Below are 13,515 nucleotides of genomic sequence, written 5' to 3'. Positions count from 1 at the left end.
TCCTGCATATATGTATTTCTGCACATAAGCGTGAATGAGAATATGCAGTAAATACAGGATTGATAACATTACTTAATAATAAATAACATAATTACAGACATCGGGTTCATAATGCCGTAAATGAACAGTAGTTTGTATTGTGAGAATTAATACTATAATATATATTTCCTTTGAGCAGAAAATCAGCAAATAGTAAATGGCTTCACCATTCAGTTGGTGTGATCAGCAGTTTTAACTGATCACTTCAATGAAAATCATTACGTTTTAAAATTAAGCAGACAAAACTATATAAGAAATGACAATATATTCAATGGGTTTTTTTCCTTTTTTGCTTTTAGTTATCCCTTTTCACTAAGCCAAATAACAAACAGCCTCCATTATAGGTGATTTCAATTTATACTTAAATACCATTTTCAAATTAATGATTTGCAATTAAAGACAAATGTAATGACACACCTGAAACAAAGAAAAAAGTTTTGATATGTGCTTATTAGATTTCTCAATATAAAAAATGTAAATAGTCAGAACTTGAAGTCAACGCACACATTTGGACTAATAACATAACATTCTCGAACACTTTTCTATATCTAATTATTACTTGGAGATAAAAACAGATTATTAGTTTATAATGCAATTTTATATTCTATGAATTTTGCTGTGAGGCAATTACCCCCCTTGACCCCCCTCAGACCCCAATTACCCCCTGTGACCCCAATTACCCCCCTTGACCTCCTTCAAACCCCAATTACCCCCCGTGACCCCAATTACCCCCAATGACGACCCCTTGACCCCCATGGGGACCTCAATTACCCCCCTTGACCTCCTTTAAACCCCAATTACACTCCGTGACCCCAATTACCCCCACAGACCCCCCCTTGACCTCCCATGGGGACCTCAATAACCCCCCTTGACCCATGTCAAACCACAATAACCCCCCCCGACCCCAACCACCCCCATTGAACCCCTCAACCCCCCCATGGGGAACACAATTAGCCCCCTTGACCCCAATTACCCACCCTGGATCCCCCCCAGACCCCAATTAACCGCTTTCACTCCCCCCCGACCACACTTATCCCCCCTTGGCCCCCTCCAGACCCCAATTACCCCTCCCTGACCACCCCAAACCTCCCCTTGGGGACCACTATTACCCCCCTTGACCCCCCTAATGGGCTCCCAATAACCACCCTTTCCCCCACTTCATCCCCCTCTTTCCCCCCCCAATACCCCCCCACCGTTTCCCATCTCAGGACCCATTTCCCCCCCCATTACCCCCTAACTCCCCCATTACCCTCCATTTCTACCCCCAGGACCCAATTTTCCCCCCCATTGCCCCTCATCTCCCCCGCTGTTGCCCTCCACCCACCTCATTTCCCCACCAAGACCCCACTCCCCTGCCTCCACCTTTTGCTCCCCAATTCCCCACTTTTCCCCCTCAGGACCCATTCCCCCACCCCCCAGTACCCTCCTGGACCCATTTTCCCCTCATTCCACCCCCCTTTTGCCCTCCAACTCCCCCATTTCCTACCCATTGCCTCCTAATCCCCCCAATTCACCCCCCTTTTCCCCCCTCACCATTTCCCCCCAGGACCCATTTTCCCCCACATTACTCCCCCTTTTTACCCCTAATCCCTCCATTTTCCCCACATTAACTCCCCCAGGACCCATTTTGCCCCCTATTTCCCCCCTCTTTTCCCCCACAACATCCCCATTACTCCCCCGGACCCATTTTACACCCACTCTCCAACATTTCCCCCCTTTTTGCCCCCCAACCCCCCCATTTCCCCTCCCAGGACCCCAACTCTCCCCGCTCTTTGCCCCTCCCCCAGACCCATTTCCTCCCCCATTTCCCCTCCCTTTTGCCCCCAACCCCCCGATCCTCCCCCCAGGACCCCATTTCCCCCCCTCTTTTGCCCCCCAGACCCCCAAAGGCCCTTGTCCCCTCCCCTCCAATTGCCCACCTCACCCCCCAAATCGCCCCCAGGAACCTGAATTCCCCCTCCCCAAATCCCTTCAGGAAATCCAACTCCCCCCCCCAAATTCCCAACCTCCCAAAACGCCTTTTCCTCCCCCTAAATCGCCCCCTCACTCACCAGCTGCCCCCCAGGAACCACAATTGCCCCCCCCTTGTCCCACAATTGCACCTCAAGTACCCCAACTGCCCTCCCAATTCCCCCCCTGGAACCTGAACTCCCCCCCTAATTGACCTCCAGCCCCCCCAAACACCCTTGTTCCCCCCAAAATTGCCCCCTCACCCTCCAGTTGCCCCTCAAGAACCCAAACTACCCCCCAAAACCCCTTCAGGAGCCCGAATTGCCCCCCAGGTACCCCAATTACCCCAGCAATTGGCCCCAGCCCCCCCGTATGCCCCTGTTCACCCCCCAATTGCCCCCCTCACTGCCCAGCTGCCCCCCAGGAACCTCAAATCCTGCCTCTTGCCTCCTACTTACCCCCCAGGAACCCCCATTGCCCCCCCCCCAGATTCCCTCCAAGAACACCAACTCCCCCCCAGGTTGCCCCCCAGCATCTCCCAAACACCCTTGTCCCCACCACTTGTCTGCAATTGCCCCCCAATTGCCTCTCAAGAGCCCCAGTTGTCCCCCTTTCCCCACCATGTCCCTCCCCAGGAACCCCAGTTGCTCCCCAATTGCCTCCCAGTTGCCCCTCAAGAATCCCAATCCCCCCCCAGATCCCACCCAGGAACCCCAATCCCTCCACTAATTGCCCCCTCGCCCCCCCAAATGCTCCCCTAACCCACCAATTGCGCCTCAGGAACCCCAATTCCCCCCCAGTTGCCTCCCAGTTGAGATCTTGCCCATAGATGCCCTCAGTGGGGATGGGAGATGACATTGTCGATTAAAAACAGCTGGGTAAGGGGCGCAAGAAAAAGATACAGTATGAAAATCAAGTAAGGCAATCAAGACATCATTGGAATTTCTTACTGTTGTAATAAAAGTTAATTAGCAAATTGATGTCACCAAAACCAGGGAGATGCAAGAACAAACCTTCAAAAGGGCTCAGGATATTTGCCATTTTCCAGCAGTGACCAACAGGAGGAAAATTTAGGAGTTTTCATTCTCCTTTAGGTGTTCGCTGGGACAGAGCATCTTCAAGTCTGCCCAGGGAAAGGGAGGAGTGAAAGTCGAGTCTTCAATAAGCCAATTCAATTTATTTTTAAATCACAGTCGTGCATCAGAGACACTGAAGATGCTCATGATGGAAAGCAGCCAAAGTGAAGCAGCAGATGGGATCAGCCGGAGCCACAAAAGACCAAAAGGGATGGTTTGGCCATTTTGCTCATGAGAAAATCAAGTAGTAAGATGATGCAGGTTGGAGAAGATAAATTAAAGCATTTACTCTCTATACATACTCAGAAAAGGATAAATGACAACAAGGGGTGGAGGAACAAGGTCAAAAGCTGCTGCACTCTCTCCTGTTGATGTTCTTACAGGAGTTTTTTCAGTCCAAAGCCAACTTCAGGGGAGAAAATTAAACCGACAACATTACACTTTTTCAGCTCTCTCTGCCTCTGAGTGAGGTGTCCAGGATCCAGTCGCATGTTATTCCATAGGGTAGCTCCAAGAAGCTTCTGTCGATTTTGGCTCTTCACTCAAAATGCAGACACAGACGAATCCAAAAGAAAAACCTGGGTCTGAAAGCCACAGCAAACCAACTTCTGTGTGAGAAATGAAGCAAATTAACCCCAAATCAAGAAGAAGCCAACGCAGCCACACAATTATCACAACATTTTTAACTCATAAACGACTGAGAAGGATTGAGGAGCAAACACACCCTAGAACAGCTCCTGCAATAGCAGCTGGTAACCCAGGTCCCTGTTTCCAGTAGGAACTCGAGGTGAGCACGAAATGATCCTCAGGAGGTAGTTGTACACCTGTAACTTAGATCCTGTTAAAAACTTCCAACAGTATCAGTTTTAAATAATGATAATATAAAAATATCCAAATTCAGATAAGATAAACAGATAATTTGCTTGTAGCCAAAATTTAAAGACACCAATAGGAACAACTTGAGTAATTCTTGATATAAATCACTTTGATGAAAGTTCACAGTACGCATTGCAGCTAAAGGAAAAGAACATGAAGAAGCTCTGTAACCTCACTTTTATTAATAGTCTACAGGGTCGAAGTAGAGTAAATATATTAAGCCGTCCTCTTTCAGCTACGTGAAGAATGCTTATTCATTAGGACAAAAGGATGAACTGAGGCAGGAGACACGCGGTGACATTTTTTGAGGCTGGATCAACAGCAAAGAGAGTAAAGAAATTACCTGTGAAGCTTAACTGCCCCCTTGTGATTGAACATTGTAATTCAGGTAGGATTTAGGGGTACAAAAGCGTTTCTATTAGGCTCCCACTCCCAAAGCTTCTTCACCCTTTGCAGAAAAGATTTGAAGGCAAAGAATGATTTTCCTTGGACCTTCATGAAACCCAAATGAAACCAAGAACCCCATAAACATTTCTGGTCCTTAAGAACCTTCTGTTTGATCCAATTTCTGAACAAGGACTGCACTTTCTACCTCATTGTTCGCACTTCACTGTTCTGTTATTCACCAACCAACCAGGAATTACCATAACTAATTCTTTTATTCCAGAATATTCCTTTCCCTAAGGAATTTCTCTCATTGTCCACAAATACGACACGGTTCTGTGTAGGAGCGAACAGTCCTTCTGCTCACAAATAAAAGCACTAAGAGGATGATGTTTAATGGGTTCAAATACAGAATTTATAAACTATTATATTCCTAGCACACATTATGAAAAAAGTTACTAAAAGTTTAGGGAAATCTCTGTCTGTTACTGTGCATTTTATTGGAAATTCTCTTTTCACGGGAAGACAGTGAAACCCCAGAGACGCATTAAATGATTGTGAACGAAGCCCTGGAGGATTTCTAATTGAAACACCCTTTCTGCTAAATCCTCCTATGAGAATATGACCGGGACACCTGGATTTCACACTGTTGGGGACATGGAGCCGGCGGCTCTGGGGCCAAACTTCAAGCCCCCGGGGGCGACCGATCGACACAAACACCTTCCCCCCCGAGGGCTCACGAGGCCCCAAAATGGCCGCTCGGGGTCCCCCCCGAGGCGCTCACGAGGCCCCAAAATGGCCGCTCGGGGTCCCCCCCGAGGCGCAGCTGCCCCGTTCCCAGCCCCGGCGGGTCCCGGGCGCTCGTCGGGCTGTGGGAGCGGCGGCGCCGGGCAGCGCTCAGTGAGCGCCGGGAGCGGGGAGGGCGGGGAGCGGCGGCGCCGGGGAGCGGGGGGAGCGGCCCCCGGGGAGCTCGGACCCGCCCGGCCCCGCCGGCTCCTGCCCGCAGCCCCCTCTGCGTCCCGGGGCTCCCGGGGCCGGGGAGGAGGAGGGAGCGGAGCGGGTGGCGCGAGGGCCGGGGCCGGGGGAGCGACCGGGGCCGGAGCTGGAGGGAGGGGGCGGGGGCGGCGGCCGCAGGCGGGGGAGGAGGGGCGGGGAGCGGCCATAGATGGGGATGGAGGGGGGGAGCCGGGGAGAGGAGGGGGCGGGGTCTCCGTGGCCTCATCCCCTTCTCCTGTAGGGAAAATGGCTGAGGGACGGGAGTGCTGTGGCCATATATGGGGATAGAGGGGGCGTGGCTAATGGTGTGTGGCTATATATGGGCATACGGGGGGCGTGGCCTCTGGGGAGGGGGCGTGGCTAAGGGTGTGTGGCTATATATGGGAATACAGGGGGCGGGATCTCCATGGCCTCATCCCCTTCTCCTGTAGGGAAAAGGCCTCGTGGAACCAGCACTTGCTTGAACAAGGAAACACGGACCCTTTATCATGAGCCCGTTGCCCGACTGAGGTAAAAACCCTTCTGTTTGCTTTGACTTCTCTGAAATGTGTAACTTTCACTCTCTCCTCCAGCTCCCTCGGTGTTGCCCACGTCTGTGTCTGTGTCCACGGGGAGGGGTTTCTCCAGGCTCTTCTGGGGCTCCTCCCGGCAGCTGTACGAGGGGAGACCTGCAGCTGCTTCCCCCCAGCCCGTGTCCAGCTTTGCCTTTAAATCCAGACGCTTCCTAGATGCGAGAGATTAAATAGATGTTAAAGGTGTGTGGTAGGATGAACTGTTGAACTTGAGAAGAGGCTGAGACCAGAAATGCTTGTGAAAAGGTCCTAAATAGTTAATTGGAAAGAGCAAAAATAAGTTGATGTTTTATAAGATCAAAAACCTCAACAACCTCTTCTTGTGTTCAGCCTGGAGAAGAGAAGGCTCAGGGGGTCTCCTTGATGTGTATGAACAGCTGAAGGGAGGGAATCGTAGAATCGCAGAGCGGTTTGGGTTCAAAGGAGCCTCCAAGCCCATCGAGTCCCACCCGCTGCCCCGGGCAGGGACACCTCGCGCTGCCCCGGGGGATTCAAAGCCCCTGCTGGTGTGAATAACGTACCTGCACGGTTCTTTAGGCTTCTCTGTGACTCGGGGCTTGGCCTCCACGGACAGAACGTGTGCAGGTTGAACAACAGTTCATCCTCGAGGCAGTCGCTCCAATTTGCACTTTTAGTCCTCTCTGTTTTCCCGTTGGCCAGTTGGAGACAGCAGGTCTTTACTTGAGGGCCCCAAACACCTCGTGTCCGACTCCATCACCAGTGCGTGTGTTTTTCAAAACAGCTGCTGGTGGAGCTTGAGGCAAAGGTGCGTGTTTGAGTTTTCTCTGATGTGGCGTCTTTTGCTGTCGCTGTTTTCAGTGCAGACGGGAACGGCACAACCCACGTCAAGCCTGCTCTGCAGGCATCTTGACTCCGAGGCCGCTCATGAAGGAGCCGCTGTGCCAGCGCCTGCAGCGTCGCGAGCCAGGAGGATGGGGAGGTTCTTCTGTGCTGCTGAAGAGGTGAAGGTGCCTTTTGAACTGAGACAACCGGCTGTGTGTAAACGCCCAGGTGGCCGCTGGTAACAGCCCCGTGGATGTAGTTAAAGAAGCTGCAGCAACGCTGCTGGGAAATCAGTGTCTAGTGCTTTATTTGCTCTCACGTGCACCAAGTCTTGGAAGGGAGCAGCGCTCTGTTGCCAGAAGTGCTAATATGATAAAAGTAACAAAAAATAACTTACCTCTTGTGAAGCTTCTGACAGGAAATGGATTTCTTTTATAGTTACTGAGAGCTTATGCACTTCTCTTGTAGGTAAAATGCCTCATGGAACCAGTTTCCCTTCCTTAACCCTCAGTGTGGCAAGGGCTGCAGCGTCCCACGGGAAAGGGGGTTGCTCCACTTCTGTTAAGTTTTCAGCTGCTTTAGTGTGTTTGGTGTCCACATGTTGGCTATCGGCTTCCTTTTGTGGAAACAAACCAGGGCAAAGCTGGGCTGTGAAGTTGAAAGTTGGGGTGCTGAACCAACAATGAAGTGCTGTTACCAACTTAGCAAAAAGCTGGTACCTGAGCTTCATTGCAGGCGTTCTTGCAGCTGAAAGCTTGTTAGCATGCTCATTGCTCCATTTCACGAGTCCTTCCCCATTTAATTGTTTGGTTTAGGCCATGGAGAGAGAGATCAAGGCTGCGTTTAGCCACGGGGAGCCAAATGACATCGTTAGCGGTGCCTTCCAAATGAACATCACTCGTGGTGACGTCTGCACGCTGCAGAAATATTGCTGGCTCAATTCTGAGGTAAAACTGGCCGCAGCGTGACGATATCATCGTTCGGCGAGAAGCCTCGTGGCCCTTGTTGCTGCTTCATTCTTTTGGTAAGCTAGCGTCTTGTTTTACATCTCAAGCTTACTCTTTATGTTATAGATCATGAATTTCTACATGAACCTTGTGATGGAAAGAAGTAAGAAGGAAGGATATCCAGCAGTTCATGCTTTTCCTGCTTTCTTCTATCAAATACTAAGTTCTTGGGGTTACGCAGCAGTGAGGAGTTGGACCACAGGTGCGGATCTCTTCAAGCAGGATGTTGTCTTTGTCCCTGTCCACCTGACAAACCTTTGGACTCTGGTGGTGAGTCAAACGGGCTTTTCGTTTGGAATTGGATGGGGAGAGGAAACTGGTGAGAAAAACCGTGTTGATTTTGACGTGTGTGCGGCAGAAGTTTGTGCTTTGTCTGACAGTCCCCTTGTAATCACACGTCACCGACATGAGAAATTTTGTTGACCTACGTTCTTGAGGCAAAGAGTGATTTTGCTTTGTTTTCAACAGCAAATACCTGCAAGAAAAAAGCCAGGAAAAAAAGCAACTGGAGCTGGATTGATCAGAGCGAACACTTCACAGCATGAGGACGCGTGTACGTGAGCACTACTGGGATGCAAAATGTGAACTCTCAACTCCTTCTCTTTAGAGGTCTTGACACTCTCTAAGTCCAAGCTTTTAGAAAAGAGCCGTAAGCATCTCATGTTCTTTCGGTGCCACCTTAGGCCGCAGCTGACCCAGGAAACCATGGAATCGCAGAGTGGTTTGGGTCCCATCCAGTTCCAGCCCCTGCCAGGGGCAGGGACACCTTCCCCACCAGCTTACTCAAAGCACCATCCAACCTGGTCTTAACCATGCTGGGATGAAATCTTTCAGCATGACCTCTCCTTGCTGGCTGCAGGCTTCATTTTTTTGAATTAGTCTGCCGTGTTCAGGTGAATCTGACTTTGCCCCCACTTCCCAAGACAAACTTAATCCGTTTAGCTCTTGTTGGAGAACACAGGCTTTGGAAATGGTTTGGAATTTGGGATGATTATTCTTGTTGGGAGCACAAGTCCTGGTGTGTGACAAAGCAGAGGGTTGAGCGGGTGTTTCCCTGAGTTGGGCTCCAGGAAAGCTGGGGAGGGGCTTCCCAAGGGCATGGAGCAATAGGGCAAGGGGGGTGGCTTTAAGTTGGAAGGGGGAGGATTTTTGTCCTAATGTCCAATCCAAATTCCTCACGATGAGGACAGTGAGGCCCTGGCCCAGGTTGCCCAGAGCAGGGGTGGCTGCCCCATCCCTGGAGGGTTCAAGGCCAGGCTGGATGGGGCTTGGAGCAGCCTGGTCCAGTGGGAGGTGTCCCTGCCCATGGCAGGGGTGGCACTGGATGGGCTTTGAGGCCCCTTCCAACCCAAACCATTTGATGATTATGAGTTAGTAGCAAAGAGCACTGCTGATTGTGCCTGGAGCAGGGATGGAGGTTCTATCCCTCGCTCTGGGGTTGGTGCGTGGCTGGTGGGGTTGGAGCCTCACAGTGGCCTCGGAAGGGCAGAGCTGTGTTCTCCATCCTTACATCTGGTGTCTGCTTCCTACTTCCCTACACGAGATGCCGCAGCCGGTGGGTTTGGGATACCTGGCCCTTATGTCTCCTGGAGAAGAGGGTTTCCCCCTGTTGATATTGGTGCATATTTTCTGCCTCAACTTCGTGTTTAAAGGATTTTTCCTTTTCTTTCCAGAGTCACACGCCTTATTTCCGCAAGAAGTTTTCCCTCGTGGCGAGCAGGGGTGCTGGGTGATGCCCAGCTCCACGTCCCCAGAGCAGAGGGAGCGTCCCAGCAGCCCCCACCCACCGTCTGGCCACCTTTGCCCATCCCACGGCCGGCGGCAGAGGAAGCACCTTGATGTGGGCTTCAAGTTTCACTTCTTCGTTCAGGTTAAAGAAGTTTCAGCTTCCCAGATATTCTCCCCTGGGCCTGGGGAGGAGATGTAAGGATGGGGAGCCCCTGGCCCAGGTTGCTCAGAGCAGGGGTGACTGCCCCATCCCTGGAGATGTTCAAGGCCAGGCTGGATGGGGCTTGGAGCCCCTGGTCCAGTGGGAGGTGTCCCTGCCCATGGCAGGGGTGGCACTGGGTGGGCTTTGAGGCTAAGCCTAAACCTACCCCTAAGCCCAACCCTAACCTTACAAAAATGGCACCGTACCCCTAACCCTGAGACAAACGGAGCCCTAACGCTAACCATAACCCTAACCCTAAATCTAATGGCGCCTTTACTCAAACCTTAACCCAGAAAATAAACCTAGTGGCGCCCTAAACCTAACCCTAAGCCTTACGCTAATGGCGCCCTAACAAAACACTGACCCTAACACTAACCATAACCCTAACCCGAATGGCATCCTAACCCTAGGGTTATGGTTAGGGTTAGGGGTTAGGGTAAGGTTAGGGGTTAATGGTTAGCGTTAGGGGTTAATGGTTAGGGGTTAATGGTGGGGGGTGGGGTTAATGGGGGGGGTATGGGGGGGGTATGGGGGGGAAGGGGTGGTATGGGAGGGTGTGAGGGGTGTGTGGGGGGGTATGGGGGGGTTATGGGGGTGTGGGGGGGGTGGGGGGTAGGGGGGTAGGTAGGGTTAGCGGTTAGGGTTAGTGTTAGGGTCAGGGTTAGGATTAGGGTTAGTGTTAGGGTCAGGGTTAGGATTAGGGTTAGGGGTCAGGGTTAGGGTTAGGATTAGGGTTAGCGGTTAGGGTTAGTGTTAGGGTCAGGGTTAGGATTAGGGTTAGCGGTTAGGGTTAGTGTTAGGGTCAGGGTTAGGATTAGGGTTAGCGGTTAGGGTTAGTGTTAGGGTCAGGGTTAGGATTAGGGTTAGGTTTAGGGTCATTAGGGTTAGGGGTTAGGATTAGGGTTAGGTTTAGGGTCAGCGTTAGGGTTGGGTTAGGGGTTAGGGTTAGTGTAAGGGGTTAGGTTCAGCGTTAGGCTTAGGCTTTGGGTTAGAGGTCAGGATGATGGTTAGGGGTTAGGGTTAGATGTTAGGGCTGTTAGGGTTAGGTGTTAGGGTTAGTGTTAGGGCTTAAGATTAGAGTTAGGGTCAGAGTTAGTATTAGGGTCATTAGGGTTAGGTTGTAAGGTTAGGGTTTGGGGTCAGGGTTATTGTTAGGGTTGGGATTAGGGTTAGTGGTCAGGGTTTGGTTTAGGCTTGTGGACATTAGGGTTAGGCTTAGGGGTTAGGGTTGTGGTTAAGGATTAGAGTAGGTTTAGGTGTAGGGTTAAGGGTTGTGGTTAGCGTAAGGGTTAGGGGCTAGGATTAGCGTTAACGTTAAGAGTTTTAGGGTTAGGGTCATTAGGCTAAGGTTTAGTATTAGGGTTAGAATATAAGTTTAGATTTAGGGTTAGGGGTTAGGGTAAGCATTTGGGGTTAGTTTTAGGGTTAGTGTTAGGGTTTGGGTTATGGTTAGGTTTAGGGTTAAGGTGAGTGTTAGGGTTATGGTTTAGGGTTTGGGTTAGTGTTAGGGTTAGGTTTAGTGTTAGGGGTTAAGGTTAGGGGTTAGGGTTAGATTTATGATTAGGAGTCAGAGTTAGGGTTAGGTTTAAGTTTAGGGTTATGGTAATTAGGGTTAGGGTTAGATTTTGGGTTACGATTTAGGGTTAGGGGTTAGGTGTTAGGGTATGGGTTAGATGTAGGATTAGGAGTTAGGGTTAGGGTTTGGGGTTAGTATTTGTGTTAGGGCTAGGGTTAGGGTAAGGGATTAGGATTAGGTTTAGGGTAGGGTTAGGGTTAAGGTTAGGGTTTATGTTTAGGGTTTGGGGGTTAGGGGTTTAGGGTTAGGTTTAGTGGGTTAGGATTAGGGTTAGGGTTAGGGGCTAGGATCAGGGTTAGGTTTAGGGGGTTGCGGCTAGGGTTAGGGGTTAGGTTTAGGGTTGGGTGTTAGGGTTAGGTTTAGGGGGTTGGGGGATTAGGGTTCGGTTTAGGGTTAGGGGGTTGGGGGATTAGGGTTAGGGGGTTGGGGGATTAGGGTTAGGGGGTTGGGGGATTAGGGTTAGGTTTAGGGTTAGGGGGCTGGGGGTTGGGGTTGGGGTTAGGGTTGGGGTGGGGGTTATGGTGTTGGGTTGGGGCTAGGGGGTTTGGGTGGGGGAATTTGGGGGGGGAATTTGGGGGAATTTGGTTTAGGATCACTAGGTTATGGTTAGGGTTAGGGTTCGGTTTAGGGTTAGGGTTAGATAACTTGTCCAGTGCACATTACTTTTGTGCCTCACTCAACCTACACACTTCCTGCTCTTGAAGTATCTTGTTCACCATTTCTGTTCCCAGTACCGAGAACTCATCTTGGCGTCATCAGGAATGGCCTGAGACTTTGCTGACATTCAAGGAGGTCGAGCTGAACTGAGCAAAGTTCTCAAATTAAACCTCTTCAAACCTCTGTGTGGCCCCTGTTCAGCAATGCTGCTGCCCCAGGGGTTTGAAACCTCCATGTGCTCGAACCAGCATTCTTGGATTAAATAATTTTGTCTGAAAAAATGGATCAGCAAAATCTTTCTGGCTTTCCTTCTTCAATCTGAAGAGTTTCTTTGAAAACTGAAGCAGTGGGAAGCGTGGCCTGCTGGGAGGTACACTTAATGGGTAAATGCCTGACAAGGGTGCAATGGATTATAGCGCTTCTCCTGTAAAAGGCAAAAATACCCCCAAACCAAATTACTTTCAAAATTAAAATGCGACTCGGTACTCTTCTCTTAGACTTCCCTTCAATGCTTTCCTCACACAGAGACCCGTGCGATAGTCCCTGCTTTAATTTAAAATTTAAGCTGTTTCTTCTCAGTGTGGGAAAGATGAAAGAGTGTTTCCAATTTTTAAATATTTGTGGAGAACTTGTAGAATTTTTATTGCTGAATTTATATTTTGAATCAAAATGGGCTTTAGAGAATGAAAATAAAGAGAGGATTTTGGTGGAAAATTTTCATTATTTTCAAAGTTTCAGGCTCTTTTTTATACAAAAATAAAGAATTCAAGTGTAAAAATTTGTTCTCGTGATGGTTTATTTTTGTTAATAATATTTTTTCATTTAAAGATGTGAGTTGGTTTTTTTTTAAAACTGAAAATAGTGATTTAAAACCAAGGCATTTTCCCTTCTTTTATCTGTTAAAAATAATAAGAAAAGAAACTTTCAAGAAAACCCCAAACCAACCCCTACCCCTCAACCCCCAAAATCCAACCTACAATGCTTATATGGGAATTTATTTTTTTTCTAGAAATACACCACTTTCACTTAAAAACAGATGGCATTTCTCCCTCCACTTGACTTGAGACATTTTCAGATATTCCCTGCAATAAAGATCATACAAATATTTAGGAAAGAAACAGAACTTGTTATCTGGGCAGTTTCCCTGTTGCTGACATGAGTTCCAAACCCTGCGCTGTGCTCACTCGTCACATCTGGGATGGAGGAAACGATCTCATGGGTTAAGAAGTGTGCTTAGCCTGGGTTTAGGTTCTAGAGGACAGTTCCCTTCAACATGTTTGTAAAATAAATTGTGTTTGCGAGCCCTTCTTTTTGTCCTCCAGGGTGTTCCTAAGCCCTTCAATGTTTTTTTTTTCATAGGAAGAAAATCCAGATAAATTTTTGTAGGTCGATTTCTTTCAGATTTACATCTATGTGGGTTCTCTGTGACCACTGTGGAATTTTAATTCAGTTCTACCCACCCAGATGGATGCTTGAAATATGTCGGTTCCCCTAAGCCCCCTCAAGACCCCATAAACCCTCCACAAGATGCCCTAAAACCCCCTGACCCCCAAACACCCACAGGACCCTCACGATCCCCCTAAACCCCCCCCCAACAAATCATAGAATCGTAGAATCATCAGGTTGGAAGAGACCCACCGGATCATCGAGTCCAACCATTCCCATCAAT

Source organism: Phaenicophaeus curvirostris, chromosome 34 (assembly GCF_032191515.1).
Source record: "Phaenicophaeus curvirostris isolate KB17595 chromosome 34, BPBGC_Pcur_1.0, whole genome shotgun sequence".
Lineage (NCBI taxonomy): Eukaryota > Metazoa > Chordata > Aves > Cuculiformes > Cuculidae > Phaenicophaeus > Phaenicophaeus curvirostris.
Note: the sequence above shows the minus strand (reverse complement) of the source record.